The sequence below is a fragment of the Carya illinoinensis genome, chromosome 7 (assembly GCF_018687715.1).
Source record: "Carya illinoinensis cultivar Pawnee chromosome 7, C.illinoinensisPawnee_v1, whole genome shotgun sequence".
NCBI lineage: Eukaryota > Viridiplantae > Streptophyta > Magnoliopsida > Fagales > Juglandaceae > Carya > Carya illinoinensis.
The window spans coordinates 10026233-10042500 of record NC_056758.1 but is presented as its reverse complement, the minus strand read 5'-3'; positions in this window follow the sequence as shown (position 1 = coordinate 10042500).

The following is a 16268-nucleotide window of genomic DNA, read 5'->3' as shown; positions in this document are numbered from 1 at the left end:
TTCTCTTCTCTTTGCTCTTATTCCTTTTTGCTCCCCTCGTTCGGTGTGATTCTTATTGCACAGATGAATACTTAGAAATCTGCCAACCCTACGAGTTCTTAGCACCGCCCTAAGGCCGGTTCGTTGGAGCTGGGATATGCAGGCTACTCCTGGCATTCCGAGGCCACTTCTAACTTTCTTCAGTAGTTGGCCTTGACTTACTATATTCCGTATTCGGTGGTTCTTGAAGTCTCGAGGCCACATGAGAGGGCCATTAGTGGCGTCGCCCTATTCCCCAGCGTGTTTTCTTGTGGGTTAAGACTACATTTCCTTGTCCAGTTCATGAAATTTTGCATCGCTTGGGACTGGCTCCCGCTCAGCTTCATCCGAACGCTTGGCGGATTCTGATTTGCTACTACATTCTGCGCCATCGGGCTTTGCTAAAGTCTGACCCAGTGCATGGTGATCTTACCTACCGTGAGTTCCTCTTAACGCACAACGTGAAGAGCGGCACTAGGGAGATTTGTAGTTTCAAGGGAATGCATGCCCTAGTAGTAGACTGGACTGGAAACTTCTTCTTCTTGTCTGGCCGTGGATGGGAGTTCCCCGTAGGGTAGATTGGCCAGGCCGAGTTCCCGATTAAAGCTTCCTGAAGGGTCGTGCTAAGCGACAGGGCTGTGTGTCCCCTTGCCACACCAAGATAGCTACGCCGTATCGCCATTGTGAGGATTGGGTAGCCCAGCACTCGTCCACTCATAGGTCCTCTTGGGGAAGGATAGCCTTGAAGCTTTTCTTTCCCCAATAGGTCCCGTTGTTCTTTCTGTAGCGATATTGTCATTCGCCCGCCATCGAATTTTTCAAGGAAATGAGTTTTGGATCTTCCTCCTAAAGGCAAGGGGAAGAGAGCCCATTCAGAGCCTAGTGAGGATGATTTGTCATTTCCAGAGGCCATGGCCGTTAGTGTCGGGCTGCCCGGGTCTAAGCGACCCTTCACCCCTTTTTTGCCCTTTGCGGTGCTGACTCGGCGCTGAGGAGATGGGGAGTCCTCGAATCCGAGCATGTTTGCCGTGTCTCTTTCTCCTATGACCTTAGTTGTAGAGCCTAGCCTAAGGGGGACAGGAGCTTCTGCGGGGGCATAGGATGTCTCCAGGAGGGCTAACTTGGTCAACATGCACTTCTGGATAGGGCGCCTCGTCAAACCCGGGTGGTGGAATAGCCCCCAGAGCTTAATATGGTGATGTCTCCTTCCTCGGCATCCATTGCTCGATCCTTGGCCGAGGCCTTTGAATCGAGGAAGTCTCAGGGCATCTTGAAGTGGACTTGGAGTCTGCCAATGAGGGTACTTCTACTCGGAAATCCCCTTGCGATGAGATCAACACGGGCGGCGCTTTGTCTATTGCTGCTGCTGCTACCTGGTTGATGGTGAACGCCAACATCGATGCAACTAAAGGCGATTGGGCCTGGTGTCTCTACCCTGCTAAGTCTTAGTGGGGCCTTGGCAGTCGACTCTTCTGCTCTTACCCTGTTGAGCCCAAGAAAGGCTGCGGCGGTAGCAGAGAGTCCCAAGGAGGGAGACCGGCATAGCACTGGGGGAAAGGATTGGTCGCCCTTCGTCGCCCTCCCTGCCCTACTGGTGAATGAGGGCGCTCTTGCTTCCTCTAGCCATGGGCCCTGCGAAGAAGTCCTTGATGAGTCAATAAAGGTAGAATTGCATTCATCGGAGCCTGCAGGCGAAACCATTCCAGTTTCTTCTGGATTTGAGGGTAAGACTCGGCAGGAGGAGGCTCTGGAGTAGGAGTCCGAGCTGTTGTAGAGACTTTTCTCTGAGGTTTTTCTCTATTCCGTGTTCTATGCTCTGTGCCCTTCTAGTGTAGGATTACCTTATTCTTTTTCTAACTTTGGGATCAGTAGGGAATCAAGAGGTTGGCCAAGCACATAGTTAGTGGTCGGGAGGTAGTAGAGAGGGATAACTTGGATCTTTGGTCCATGGTGAAGACGACGCTCCATTATGCCAACGGGGAGAGGGAGGAGAGGATCTGCCTAAAGGCGAAGCTAGCCATGTCTAGAGAATGGGCCGTGAAAGCTCAAGAGTCGTTGAGTAAGCTTCAAGAGTCGCAGGACTCACTTCAGGTTGAGAATGAAGAGTTGAGGGGCTTCAGGGACTTCGATGCCAGATGAATCAAGATGTTGGAGGAGGAGTGCTCAGCCCTGTCGGCCATTGCAGAGGATCGAGGGGCCTTGTTATCCGCGGCTAGAATCCGTGAGGAGGGGGTTCTGGCTGAATTGTGAGTGGTCCACAAGAGGATAGCTAACCAGGACGTGGTCATCCGAGATCTACAAAATGACTTGGTCAAGCTAGTAGCTGGGGAAGGCTCTCTTCATTCGCGATGAAGCCTGGTCTCACAGGTATTTGGAAGGCCTCGAGAGGATGGGCAATTACGTCATCCTTAATCCTCAAGAAAGTTCTGGGGCATAAGAGGCGCATTTGTAGGTAGTTAAATTTAAAGATCTCGAGCTTGATCTGGCCACCCTCAACCACGACGGTGAGATTGGGCGGGCGATGATTCCGGATGCCTTCTTTTAGGAGGATGATGATCCTCCCGACCTCCCTCTCGAGGACGAGGCTGGTTTAGAAGAAGGGAGCTTTGAAAAGGCTAAGGTCTACCTCGTCGATTCCAGGCAACAGCCTGGTTCCCTCGAGGTGGGCCCCTTTGATCTCGAGGAGGGTCAAAGAGCTTCCTGACCTTGACTTTGCTTGGCCTCATTGGTCTCTTCTCCTTTTTGTAATAATAATAATTTTTTCGCTCTTGGTTTCTACCCATAGAGATTGTAAGCACCACGCGTCTCGTTACCCCTGTATGCATACTGAATGTAATAATATACCCTCTTTATGCTTTGATCATCTCCCAACACTTTTGCTTCCCTTTTCATCATGTCTGTCTGTCTTCTTGCCATAGAGTTTCCTCTTTCCCAAGGATGAGGGAAGGCGTTTCGTACTTCACCTCTCTGGTTTTTTGTACATTGTCTTTTAGTTTTCCCATGAATACGATTCAGTGACCGATGCCCCATTTGTGAATCTGCAAGGATTCTCGGGTAGTTGGCCATTTAATGTACGCCCATTGGTCTCCCCATATTTATGGCATTGAATAACGCCTGCCGCGTCTATCATGGGATTTTGTGTCAAGCTCTTCGCTAAATTTGAGTTACATTTGATGAAGCTTTGTGGTGCGCATGCTCCTTGAATTTTGGGAAGTGAATCGTCATTCCCTGCCTATATATAGCCCCCTTTGCCTTCGTCATTTACTATAAACTCTCCCTCCTATTCTCCAAGCACTTCAAAACTTTGTTCTTCCTTGTGCTATTGTTGGCCATTTTTGGCTCCGATGAGTCTTCAAGCCTTAGGCTAGCCTTCTGATACTGTATCCTGTGGTAGGCTTTTGTGGAGGTATGTGCATGGAAGTCTCTTGAGGTTCTTAGAGGACATCCTTCCAAGAGTCATATTATCCTAAATCATTAGGAGGTGCTTTGTAAAGAGGGATGCATCCAATCCTATGGCTAGCTTGTTTGATGGACTTTCCAATCTCATAACTCCTTGTGCAGTTCATGTTTTGTCATTACATCTCGAGCCTTTCCCATGCCCGAGAAGGAGATGGGATTCTCCCTCAGGCTTGGCAAGCAAAGAGGATTTCTAACATCCTGAGTTTGCCAAGGTTTAGGCACTTCCTCGCTGGCCAGAGGGAGAAAGAGGAGGCGCTCCCACCAGTAGGAGGGGTCTTTTATGGAGACCGCAGAGGTTTTCCTTCAACTCAAGCTCTTCACGGGCATGTATTCTTCAGTGGAGTCGACGAAAGGGCAACCTTTATTTGTTGCTTCCAGATTGGCCCTCAAGCTGTGTGGAAGTGGTTTTGACTGACGCTGGTTCCCCCTGGGGCAATCCTCAACGGCTATTTGGTTTGGGAGCATGAGTTGGATGAGCCTACATCTCGCCCCTTTTTTTTGTTGAGCTCATCTTCGAGGCGATTCCTCTCTTGCGGCCCCTTTGTTCTGGTGCCTCTCGAGAGTTGCTTTCTTTTTCTGCTGATGATACAGTAGCGCGCTCCATTGAGTTTGCCTTTGGACTGCTCTTGACCCTTTGTTCCTCTTTGCATGGTTTCTTACGAATATGTTGTAACCTTTCCATTTTAATCGTTCTAACAATTGATGAATAAAATGTTCTTCCAATTATGCTTTCAATCTTTGTCATTCTTTTCCACATAGGTTGCCTATACTTCGAGCAGGACCCCTACGTGCAACAATATGTTGACCGCTTGTTGAGGCTTGACATTTCCTTTAATCTTGACAAATTAATAATTTCTCGAGTGGCACCCTACTGATCACAAATGCTTCTCTATTCACTTACCTTTGTGAGGATTGAATACTCGTCGTCTGGAAATATTTCGGAATCCCTTAAGGGTTCAAGCTAAATTTGTCCGAGTCCTTCCACCCAAAGTCTTTGTTCATTCACTTAGGTTCTATGTTGTGCAGGCAAGGCTTTTGCAGAAGTCTTGTGGTATGTAGAACCGGGTTTGCTTTGTGTTTGGCGAAGGGCTAGTGGTGCGTAACCCAGAACTTGCCCACATATTTTGTGGAGGTCGCATAGTATGTAAGACAGAGGACGCTTCATTGACCCTCGCTTTGGGTAAGAGGGGTCTAGTGGCGCTTAAGCCGAAACTCTCCCAAAAGACTTTGTGGAGGTCGGCGGTATGTAAGACTGGGGGCACCTCGTTGACCCTTACACTGGGTGAGAGGAGTGGAGTGGCGAGTAAGCCGGGACTCACCCAAAAGACTTTGTGGAGGTGGCATGATATGCAAGATCGGGGGCTCCTCGTTGACCCTCGCGTTGGGCGAGAGGGGTCGAGTGGCTCGTAAGTCGAAACTCACCCAAAAGACTTTGTGGAGGTCATGCAATATGTAAGACTAGGGCTGCCTCGTTGACCCTTGCGCTGGGTGAGAGGGGTTGAGTGGAGTGTAAGTCGAAACTTGCCCAAAAGACTTTGTGGAGGTCACGCAATATGTAAGATCGAGGGTGCCTCGTTGACCCTCGCGTTGGGCGAGAGGGGGGTCGAGTGGTGCATAAGCTGGAACTCACCTAAAAGACTTTGTGGAGATCGCGTAGTATGTAAGACCGGGGGCCCCTCGTTGACCCTCGCGTTGGGCGAGAGGGGTCGAGTGGTGCCTAAGTCGGAACATGCCCAAAAAACTTTGTAGAGGTCACGTAGTATGTAAGACCAGGGGCACCTCATTGACCCACGCACTGAGCAAGAAGGGTGGAGTGGCATGTAGGCTAGAACTTGCCCAAAAGACTTTGTGGAGGTCGCACGGTATGTAAGACTGGGGGGCGCCTCGTTGATCTTTACATTGGGCGAGAGGGGTCAAGTGGGATGTAAGCTGGAAGTTGCCTAAAAGACTTTGTGGAGGTCGTGTGGTATGTAAGATCAGGGGTTCCTCGTTAACCCTCACGCTGGGCGAGAGGGGCCGAGTGGTGTGTAAGCTTGAACTCACCCATAAGAATTCTCATGCCCTGTAAGATCAGAATCCAAATACAATCTATATTATTTGTTAGCCACCAACTTGTCCCCGTTCGGCTGAGCATGTGGCTCATTCTGAGGTTGAGATGGGTAGTATTGAGACTATCTAGTACTCCACCGAGGGAGAGGTAGGGGCTCCTCAAGCCGTATCCTCCCCTTCAGTCCCTTATGGAGGTCGTCATCCCTTTGCCGCGATGGGATAGGGTAATGTTCGGACAGCCTTAGGGCTGTAACTCTCTCATTCGCATGGGAGGTCAGTCTAACCTGGGGCTAGTTTTTCCTGTTGACCCTTATGTCGAGGTAGTCTATTCGGGAAGTATGTCTGGCTAAACAAACTCCCATCTGTTGACGTTGTAGGAAATGGGAGTGAGGCCCACTCTTTGTCGTGACTGAATGGGGTAATGTTCGGGCAACCTCAGTGTTGGACTCGCTCCCCTGTGGGAGGGTTGAGATGGCCTCTAGCTCATCTTGCCCTTTGGTGCCCCAAGGGGAGGTAATCTGTTTTGGTAGTAAGTCTGATTAGACTCGCTCCCATCTTTGGTCGACGCCTACAATGAAGGTAGTGTTTATCGACTGTTGAGAAGAGACCCGCACTCCACCGAGAGAAGGGTAGAGGCACCTCAAATCACCCTCTCCCTATTCATTCCCTCGGGAGAGGTAATCATCCCTTTGTCGGGATGGGATGAGGTAATGTTCGGGCAGCCTCTAGGCTGGTCCTGCTCTCCTCTGCAAGGGATGTCAGTTTAACCAGGGGCTAGTTCCACCTGTTGACCTTACGTGGAGGTAGTCTGTTTGGGTATTATGTCTGATTGAACTCGCTCTCATCCATTAATGTCACAAGAAAGGAAAGTGAGGGCCAAGCTGGTGCTATGCCCACTCTTCATCATGGTGGAACTGGGTACTATTCGGGCAACCTTAGGGCTGGACTCGCTTTCCCCCACAGGAAGGTCGAGATGGCCTCTAGCTCATCTCGCCCTTTGGAGCCCTGATGTGAGGTAATTTGTTCGGGTAATCCTTAATTGGATTCGCTCCCATCTTCGGTCGACACCTGCGATGAAGGTAATGGTGTGTTGGGTTGTTTGAGGACAGGCCCGAACTCTGCCGCGAGATGGGTAGAGCAGCCTTTGTCATTACACTCATCCTTTTGTTACCCGACGGGGAGGTAATCAGTCGGTAAAGATTTGGAGTTTAGATGAAGTAATTGCAGCTAGAGACTTGTTTAATTGAATTCCTAAAAAAGACTAGTGCTTTGCATTAAGTAGAGTTCATACAAAAGGAGATCAAATTTACAAAATTAAAGGGAGACCCGAGTTGCCTCTTTTCCTTTTCTTTCTTATTCGTTCCTTTTCCTCCCCCTAGTCGGGACAGCTTGCGTCATGGCAAGAGCTTGTCGCGACTTTATTAAAGGCGCATACCTGCATTGGGCGTCATTCCTCCCACTGTTGACTTCAACTCCTGCACATAGCATTCTTGTGCTGAGACTTGTTCTCTTTGTATCTAGCCCCCCCTTCCCCCCAGGCAGCTGGGAACTTTACCTTTAGGTGGTAGGTGGAGGTGATTACCTTCAGTCTGTTGAGCATCAGACGACCAATAATAGCATTGTAGGCAGAGGAAGCTCTTACTATTAAGAAGCAACCATGATCGAGACGGTGCGAGAAGGGTTACCCACCAAGACTGATAAGGCGATCGTCCTCGCTGGCTAGACTGTTTCTCCTGAGAAGCCCTTAAGCGGCATTGGGGCAGGTAGGAGTCCGACTGCATCAATTCCCATGAGGGCGAATGCGTCTCAAAACAGGATATCTGTCGAGCTACTGTTGTCAATGAGGATGATTCTTCTGGTGGTGAAGTTTGAGATCTACATGGTGACCACCAATGCGTCGTCATGGGATAAAAGTCTCCCTCCTTGTCGGCTTCTCCAAAGGAGATTATGGGAGCGGGCTCACCTCTACAGTACTTGATGGGGTGGTAGGAGGCCAAGTATACCTCTTGATATCGAGCTTCTCTCGAGTGAGCTTTCCTTCTGGATGAAGTTGCGCCTCTTGGTGTGGTTGTTGTGGAGGGACATGCGGTGGTTCATGTTCGGTCTCTCTCCTTCTCGGGCTCTCCCACCTCATCTGCTGATAACCTCTGCAGGGCCTCTTTTACTGAGAACATCCCATCCACGGTTATTCCATTTGTCTGGATGGAGGGTATTGAGGTGGCCCTCCGTCCCCCCAGTATGAACAGCATTGCCCGGTGCTGTGGGTGGTCGACTGATGTAAGTATAGTAACGACGCTCCTCTGGGGTTGGTCGTTTATCCTCTTTAGTGACGATGAAAGTTGAGCGGTGGTGTCAGTGTGGTGTATTCCTCACAGTAGGCTCTTCTTTTCTCACCTCTCACTGCTTCCTCTTGGTCTTCTCTCGAGTGTGGCCTTTGGTTTAGGCCTTTCCCCTCTTGTCTGCTCACTCTAGCTCTTGTCCCCTGGGTTCAGCCAAGGCGTGGAGGGTAACCTTGACGTTTATGAAATTGTTGGCTTGATCCATGAATTCTTGGAGAGTCACAGGGGTCATTTTAACAAGTCCTGCTATGAAAGAGAACCGGGGCCAAACTCCTCCGAGGAGTGTTGCCAAAGTGATCTTCTCGTCTTAGTCTTCTACAGTCATGCACAACTTGTTAAACCTATTCAGGTAGGTTTCCAGGTTTTCGTTTTCCCTTTACTTGACGGTGAGGAGGAAAGTGGCATGGTGCCTTTTTCTCCTGCTAAACATGAAATGGGTGAGGAATAAACAAGCCAACTCATTAAAATTTTCAATGGAGCCAGGCACTAAGGAGCCAAACCATGCCCTTGCTGGTCTCCTCAATGTCAATGGGAAGGCTTTGCAGGCCACCTCCTCAGGGAACTCATGGAACTTCATGTGAGCCTTGAAAGATTCGAAGTGCTCAACTGGGTCTCGGGTCCCATCATAGGCCTCCACGGGTGGAACTCAGAATTCTGGTAGTAATGGGACTGCCATTACCTTTGTGCTGTAGGGCAAACCCATACTTATGAGTAGTTGGTCCATTGTAGATGAGCCACCTATCTTTCTCATCACTTCCTTATATTTTCCCTTGAGGTTGCACAACTTGTCTTGCATGCGCTTCTTCTCTTCTTGGTCATTGTCTCCTTCCTCTTCCCTCCGGGACTCTTGGTGCTCACTAGCAATTGAATTTAATTATTTGAGAGTTAGGTGTTTGGATATTAGACTTAGTTTAAAACTGAGAGTTGAGTATTTTATTAATGACTCTAGTTATATCTATTCTTATATTATAAGTCATAATTCTTAATTCTACAAGATCCGAATAACCAATTTTATGTAGGAACTAGGAAATAACATTCCATATCCAAGAACTATTGAATTAAGATGATAAAACGATAAAAACAGTAAAAGAAAGAATTAATTTCGACAAAAGAAAAAAACCATATCAACTTTTACTGTTTCAACCACTTGGACAAAAGGTTCCAACATTATCCTCGTCAACGCATAAAAATAAAGAAATTTTGAGCGTCCATTATCATATTAAATAAAAAATAAAAATAATTTTTACTTTTCCAAATCTCCAAACAAAAATAATATTATAAAACTATACTCATACATTATTTTAACTTTATAGTATATCATCCACGTAACTAGCTACAAAGTGAGATTTCAGAAGCAGCACCACAAGATAAATTGCTTGATAATAAATTAGGATTAGCATGCGTTAACTAGTTATATATATTATTATTAAAGCCTATTCTTTGAAAGCCAATGTTTATGTACCACGAATGTCATGACATTTGTAAACATGCCATTCATCATATTTTCATTTCGCATATTTTAGTTATATATATATATATTATATATCTCATGCATTTTACATTACATGAGACAAGTAAACTTTTATAAGATCAAGTGCAAGATAAATATTAGATCAATCAAATGGCCATTATTACGGGAGAGTTCAGTCCGGGGAGGTTTTGTAGACCTATTCGATCCAGGGTTTTTCCACCTTGGACTGGACCAAACTCATTAAGGACCAGGCTAGTCCGGTCTAGTCTGTCCAAATGGGCCAATGGCCCAATATTTTTATTCCATAATTTTTGGCCCAATAGTCTTATTTCCGGCCCAATAGTCTTAATTTTCTAATTATAATTTTTGGCCCAATGGCCCAATAAACCTGATAAAAGTAGGGGTGCTACCCGCTCCCTACGGGGCGGGGCCACCCCTTCTCCGCCCCCCGCCCCCGCATGAATGGGGGGTGGGATTTTTTCCCCGGACTCCGCCCCCGTACATGTGGGGGCAAGGTACCCCATCCGCTGACGGGGGTGCGGGGGGTGGACCTCTAGCTGTCTGCCCTCTGCTCTTCCCCTCCCCTCGCCAATCGATTACCACCGTGTCTAATGTCTAACATTTTTTCAACCGCAATAACAAACCCAAACACCATAAATCTCTTACGGAATTGAACCAGCCAAAGAAATGAGAGTGAAAATAAAAACCAAAAAGATTGAACTCGAAGGAGCAAAACAACCTCGTTTGAACTTTGAAGATCTAGAAAGTTTGGGAAGGAGCGAAACAACCTCGTTCTTCCTTCTTCATCTTGTCTCATTCCAAGCTGAGCGTCGTTCCTCTCCTCCTCCCCCCATATGCGACGTCTGTGCAAACGAAATTGATTCGGGAAGAAGAAGATCGAAGAGCTTGATTCGGTGATAGAAGAAGAAGAAAAGGTGGAAGCTTGATTCGGGAAGAAGGATATCGAAGAGCTAGGGCAAATGAGACACAAAAAAAGAATTGGGCATTTTATATGGGACATCGAAACAGTGCGTATGGAGGGTGCCTTATCTATGCAGGGGGATGGAGGGGGACGGAGGGGGCCTTATATATGCAGGGGCAGGGCGGGGGATTTACGGAGCGGGGCTGAGCCCCCTCCGTCCCCCACCTCCGCAGTTCCCCTTCTTACGGGGCGGGGCGAACGGTGCGATGCAGCGGGTGGCGGGCACCTGCTACCCACCCCTAGATAAAAGGTTTTATTACAAAAAAATAAAAATAAAAATAAAAATAAATTTTTTTATATCCATCTAAATAATTTAAACAAGTTTAAACAAGGTAACATACATCAAAATCTGGCTTCTAAAAGAAAGAAAGAAAAAAACCATTCACAAGCATAGATAATGAAAATTGAAAATTATACAAGTTTCAAAAACTGAAAATTAAAAAGTCTTCAAAAAAATAATAGTAGAAGACTAGAACTAGAAGTCTAAAAGAGTAGGAGACTAGGAGTCATATTGGTAATTTACGTCAAAAGCTCTAAATAAAATATAACTCTCAAATATGAAATTGAAATAACACTATAACATAGATTGTAGCATAAATTACTTATAATAAAAAGAAAAAAAAAAAACTATAAGTGGCTGAATAAAGCATTTACATTATTACATCAATTCAAAAAATAACAATTATCCTCCTGGGCTTGGCAGCTGCTACATCATTTGGCTTGCATACTTTTCACTTTTGACAATACTCTATAATATATAAACAAAGGAATTATCAATTTACCATATATATATATATGCACCAAAACGTCAGAAATAAACTTCTATCATATATTAGTGTTATCAAATTAATATTATAGTGTGTGTGAATTTGTGATAGTTGCCTGCATGCATGCTTGGCTTCACTTGTTGTAATTTCTTTTTATCTAAAACCTCAACTTAATCAATGGATTTGTCATGAAAGTAATATAAAGAGGCAAGTGGCCATAGCTCCAATGCTACTAGCTAAAGAAACCTCACTACACAACTCTGTTTCCTATTGGTCAGATCAAATCAAGCAAGATTAGATCATGCATGAGCATCTATTCTTGCTTGACAAAATGAAAAGCAGAACTATTTTATTATAAAATGTAAACAACACAACATCCAAATGTAATCAAACCAACAATAGCAAGGTTATATAAGCTACCACAGCTTAAACACTAAGGATAAATCTAGATGAGCTAGTAGAGAATTACCTTTAGCAATTACTTTAAAGAGTCTGCATTCATTAAATAATTTCTGGTCTCTTGATGGTTATGTGTTTTCTTTAATTTGTTTCTCGATCTGCCATGTGTGGTTGCTATTTAGTAGCTCATTATAATTAATCTGAATCGATTCAATTCGTACAAATATCTACTCTAGTTGATTATATTCGATACTCTATAATTAATTTAAATATCCCATAAAACTGTGTCATACATCTATTCGATCAGTACTCACTCTAGATCATGTACATTAATTTTGAGCCTAGGACAAATTAATTAATTATATTGGAATTAGATTCTAAATTCCCATGCATGCAATTTCAAAAGCTAGCTATGGATGAAAGAACATGTATGCATGGCATCTGCTAGCTAGCTAGTTGTTTTCTATTTAAAACTTTTTTTTTGAGTTCTTGGATAATTAAAGAGTCAGGTACCAGCTATAGAAAATCCCAGTTAGATGAAATTAACTAGCTACTTTTTCTCCACTAATCATGCCTAAACTTGGCTTTATCAACCACTAATTAATAATAATTAATCCCTAGCTAGCCTTATACTTTACACACAAGTCCACTTGGATTATATTCACATGTTCAGAAGCCATGCAATCACAAAATGTACCTTTTTTTCATTCACATAGTAGAACCGTAGAACCAACCAAACTGTTATGCAGGGTAGCACCGTGGTCCATAGCACACAAACAAGTCTAATATCCACCACTATCCAGCATACAAACAATCCTAATATCCACAACTATCAAGTAAATTGACAAAAATAATAACTAATAGATAAGATATAACAGAGAGAGAGAGAGAGAGAGAGAGAGAGAGAGAGAGAGAGAGAGAGGCACCTCATATTGCAGGGACTAGGGAGGAAATGACGCACGTCCCGCACAAGGATGGAGAGGGCAAGGGCTTTTAGAGGTGAGTTGCGACGGAGGAGTTGGTTGTTCGGTTGGGATGTGACGGAGGGGCTACAGTTTGGAGGGGATGCGCATGGGGCTAGGGTTTGAACTTTTGAGAGAGTTCTGAGATGAGAGTTGAGAGAGAAACAAAAGTGAAGGGGAGGGGGGGAAGACCCAAATTCGTGTATTGAAATGGCATACACAAATTTAAAAATAAAATATATGGATTGCGTGAAACGGCATTTGCGTGAAACGACGTCGTTTCACTCAACCTAGTTTCTAAAAGTGAACCTAAACAGTGCCGTTTAGGTTCAATTTTACTATAACCGCACCGTTTTCAATCCCTCACTAAGATCAGCCATGATTTTCACTTCTAATTCTAAACAATAAAAAAATTAATAAGTTAGTAAAAAGATATTTAAGTTAGTAAAATTAAAATTATGTAAACTATTTAATGTGTATTATTTAATTAACTCATTAAAAAAATCACTAATTAAAATTATATTGATGATGTTAATTGTTACTTTATTACTAACTTAGAGAGTTAGAGTATATCAATTGACAATTTTTTTTTTTTAATTATCCAAGGGAATATGTTTAATCCTTATGTAATTATATTGTGATATTAATTTAATATATATAACTAATAGTATAATATTATATATATATATATATTATATTACTAATACACTAATACTAATACTATTATTCTATTAGTATATAGTAAATTAGTAATAGTTATTAACTTATTTACTATAACTAATATTACAACTAGTACTAATACTATAACTAATAATTAGAAATACTATAACTAATAACTAGATGTAATAACTAATAATATGTAATAACACTAGTACTAATAGATAATAACTAATAACTAGTACTACTAATTTACTATATCTCCTCAATGTCTTCAAACCCAACACATTTACTAATACTCTATGTAATACTATATTAATTTATGAAATAAGAGTAATACTCTTATAATCTTATAATCTTATTACTAATACTAGCATATTAGATATTAAGTTAACTAATACTAATAATCTAATACTCTTATAATCTTATTACTAATATAGTAATACTAGCACATTAGATATTAAGTTAACTAATACTAATACTCTTAGTCTCTTATAATCTTATTACTAATTCTATCATATTAGATATTAAGTTAACTAATACTAAGACTCTTAGTCTCTTATAATCTTATTACTAATCCTAACATATTAGATATTAAATTAACTAATGCTAATACTCTTATAATCTTATTACTAATATAGTAATACTAGTATATTAGATATTAAGTTAACTAATACCAATACTAATACTAATACTATTAGATATAGTTATAGACTTATAATGATTTAGTTATTATGAATTTATGATTAGTATATTGTATAACTTATTAACTATATAATAGTATATAATGTATATTAGTATTAATTTAGACTATTAGTAATTTAGTCTTAGTATAAATATTAGTATAAAATTATAAATATTAGTATTATAAATATTAGCCTATTAGGTTAGATGAAAATTATAATTAATTATATACAATTATAAATATTATATAAATAATAAAATATTATATATATTATTCATTCGGTCCGGTCAAGAGTAAAAAGCCCTTGGATCAGGATCGGATCGAACCTAGTCGGTCCACTAAAATTCGAACCGAGACCGACCGGACCTACTCTTGGTTCAGACCGAAATGGCCGGTTCGGTCGGTTTTGCCTATCCGGACTGGCTGATACTCCCCCTAACCATTATGCATGATACCAATGCAATTCAGGGTGGATGTGCAAGTTACAGACTCAAGTGTGGTCCATCATAGTATGTCAGAATACTATTAACAGCTCCCCTTGCAGCCACAGCATGTGGGGCTGGTGCATAACATTGCATATAGGATTAAGTGTGTTAACCAATCATATGAGTCAAATAAATCAGATCACTCAGTTAATTCAGATAAATCAGTCATGCATAACAAAAGGATCAGTATCACTAATCATGATTTTAGTTTTCAGCATGAAGTATTTTATGAAAAACTTATGTTAAATATGTTTTCATTATGATGTGTTTCTTATTGAGTTACAACTCATTTTAGCTTATTTTTATATTTTAAAACCACCTTAGGTCCGAAAATTTATGAAGATAAAGCTGCAGAAAGGGATTTGGTCCAGGGAGGCATGACAGTGACTTAGATCATGTACAAAAATTTTAACTTATGATTTTTATGGCACATATTTTGAGAAATTTTAATAAATGTTTCTGCACACTCTTATTTATTATTTCAATATTTTAAGATCAGGAAATAACATTTCTACATAATTCTCAATTCTATAAGATCAGGATAACCAATTGAGCTCGAACACCTTTGTTTGAATATAGCTTGACTTCATTCGATTACAACCTTAGCGCACTTGTCTTAAAAGATAACAAGCACTGCTGTAGGTTTGAATTTTGTACAATTTCATTCATCTACAAAATTGGTTTATATACATAAACAGGGCATGCTATGTATGGAAATTATACAATGTAAAACTCAAAAATGAAATCTGATCCTTGATTCTAGCTTGCACAAATCTTGCCATGTATCATGACTACTGTTTGCTTTGAGTTGGCATATTGATGGCATTTGATTCTTCCTTGATACACCTCCGCAAGAACGAACTACCATTGGTGAGACTGATCTTGTTCCTTAGATAATCTGTGCATTGTCTTGAAAGTGGTTTTGTGAGTAAATTGGCAAGCTGATCATTTGTATGTACATGTCGAACATTAAGTGCATTTTTTTGAACCAAGTCTCGAATAAAGTGTAAATCAATTTGAATGTGCTTCATTCTTGAATGTTGGACAGGGTTGAAGCTAAGATGAGTTGCACCAAGATTGTCACACAAAAGTACTGGTGGTTTAGGAAGTGAGGACTTCATTTCATTGAAAAGTGAGAGGATCCACATGGATTCAGAGGCCGCTATTGCAAGAACTCAATATTCGGCTTCCATGGATGATCTTGCAATGGCACATTGCTTTTTGGAACTACATGAGATAGGATTTGAAACAAGCATAATTAAATACACGGATGTAGAGCTTCTATTATCCAAGTTGCCCTCCCAATTCGCATCGGAATAGCATGTAAGAGATGGGCTAATGGTTCTTTTGATGGTGATACCGTATAAAATTGTGTTCTTGAGATAATGTAGCAACCTTTTTGTAGCATTCCAGTGATTTGAAGTTGGACAATGCATGAATTGTGAGAGCTTGTTAACTATGAAACTGATGTTAGGCTGAGTCAGTGAGAAATATTGTAAGGCACCTATTAAGCGGCAATATTTTGTAGAGTCAACAACCGTGGATCCACCATCCAATTTTAAGGAAACCGAAATTGACAATGGAGTGGTGACATCCTTGGCACCATCATGCTTGTTCTGGCCAAGAGATCTCTAATGTACTTATGCTGAGTGAGAAACAACCCATTGCTTGTATGAATTACCTCAATTCCAAGAAAAAAGTGTTAAGGGTCCTAAGTCTTTAAGAGAGAATTTTGCCCCAAGGTTTTTTATGATACTTGCAACAAAATTAGAGTCATTGCCTGTAATAATCAAGTCATCAACATACACTAGAAAATAGGCAATTATTGACCCAATAGTATACACAAACAGTGATGAATTAGATTTGGTATTAACAAAACCAAATTTCTGTAGGGCTTATTATAGGGCAAAGTAGCAAGCACATGGTGCCTGTTTAAGGCCATATATTGCTTTTCTAAGGCATCAAACATGATCAGGTTTTGATGGATCCCAAAGA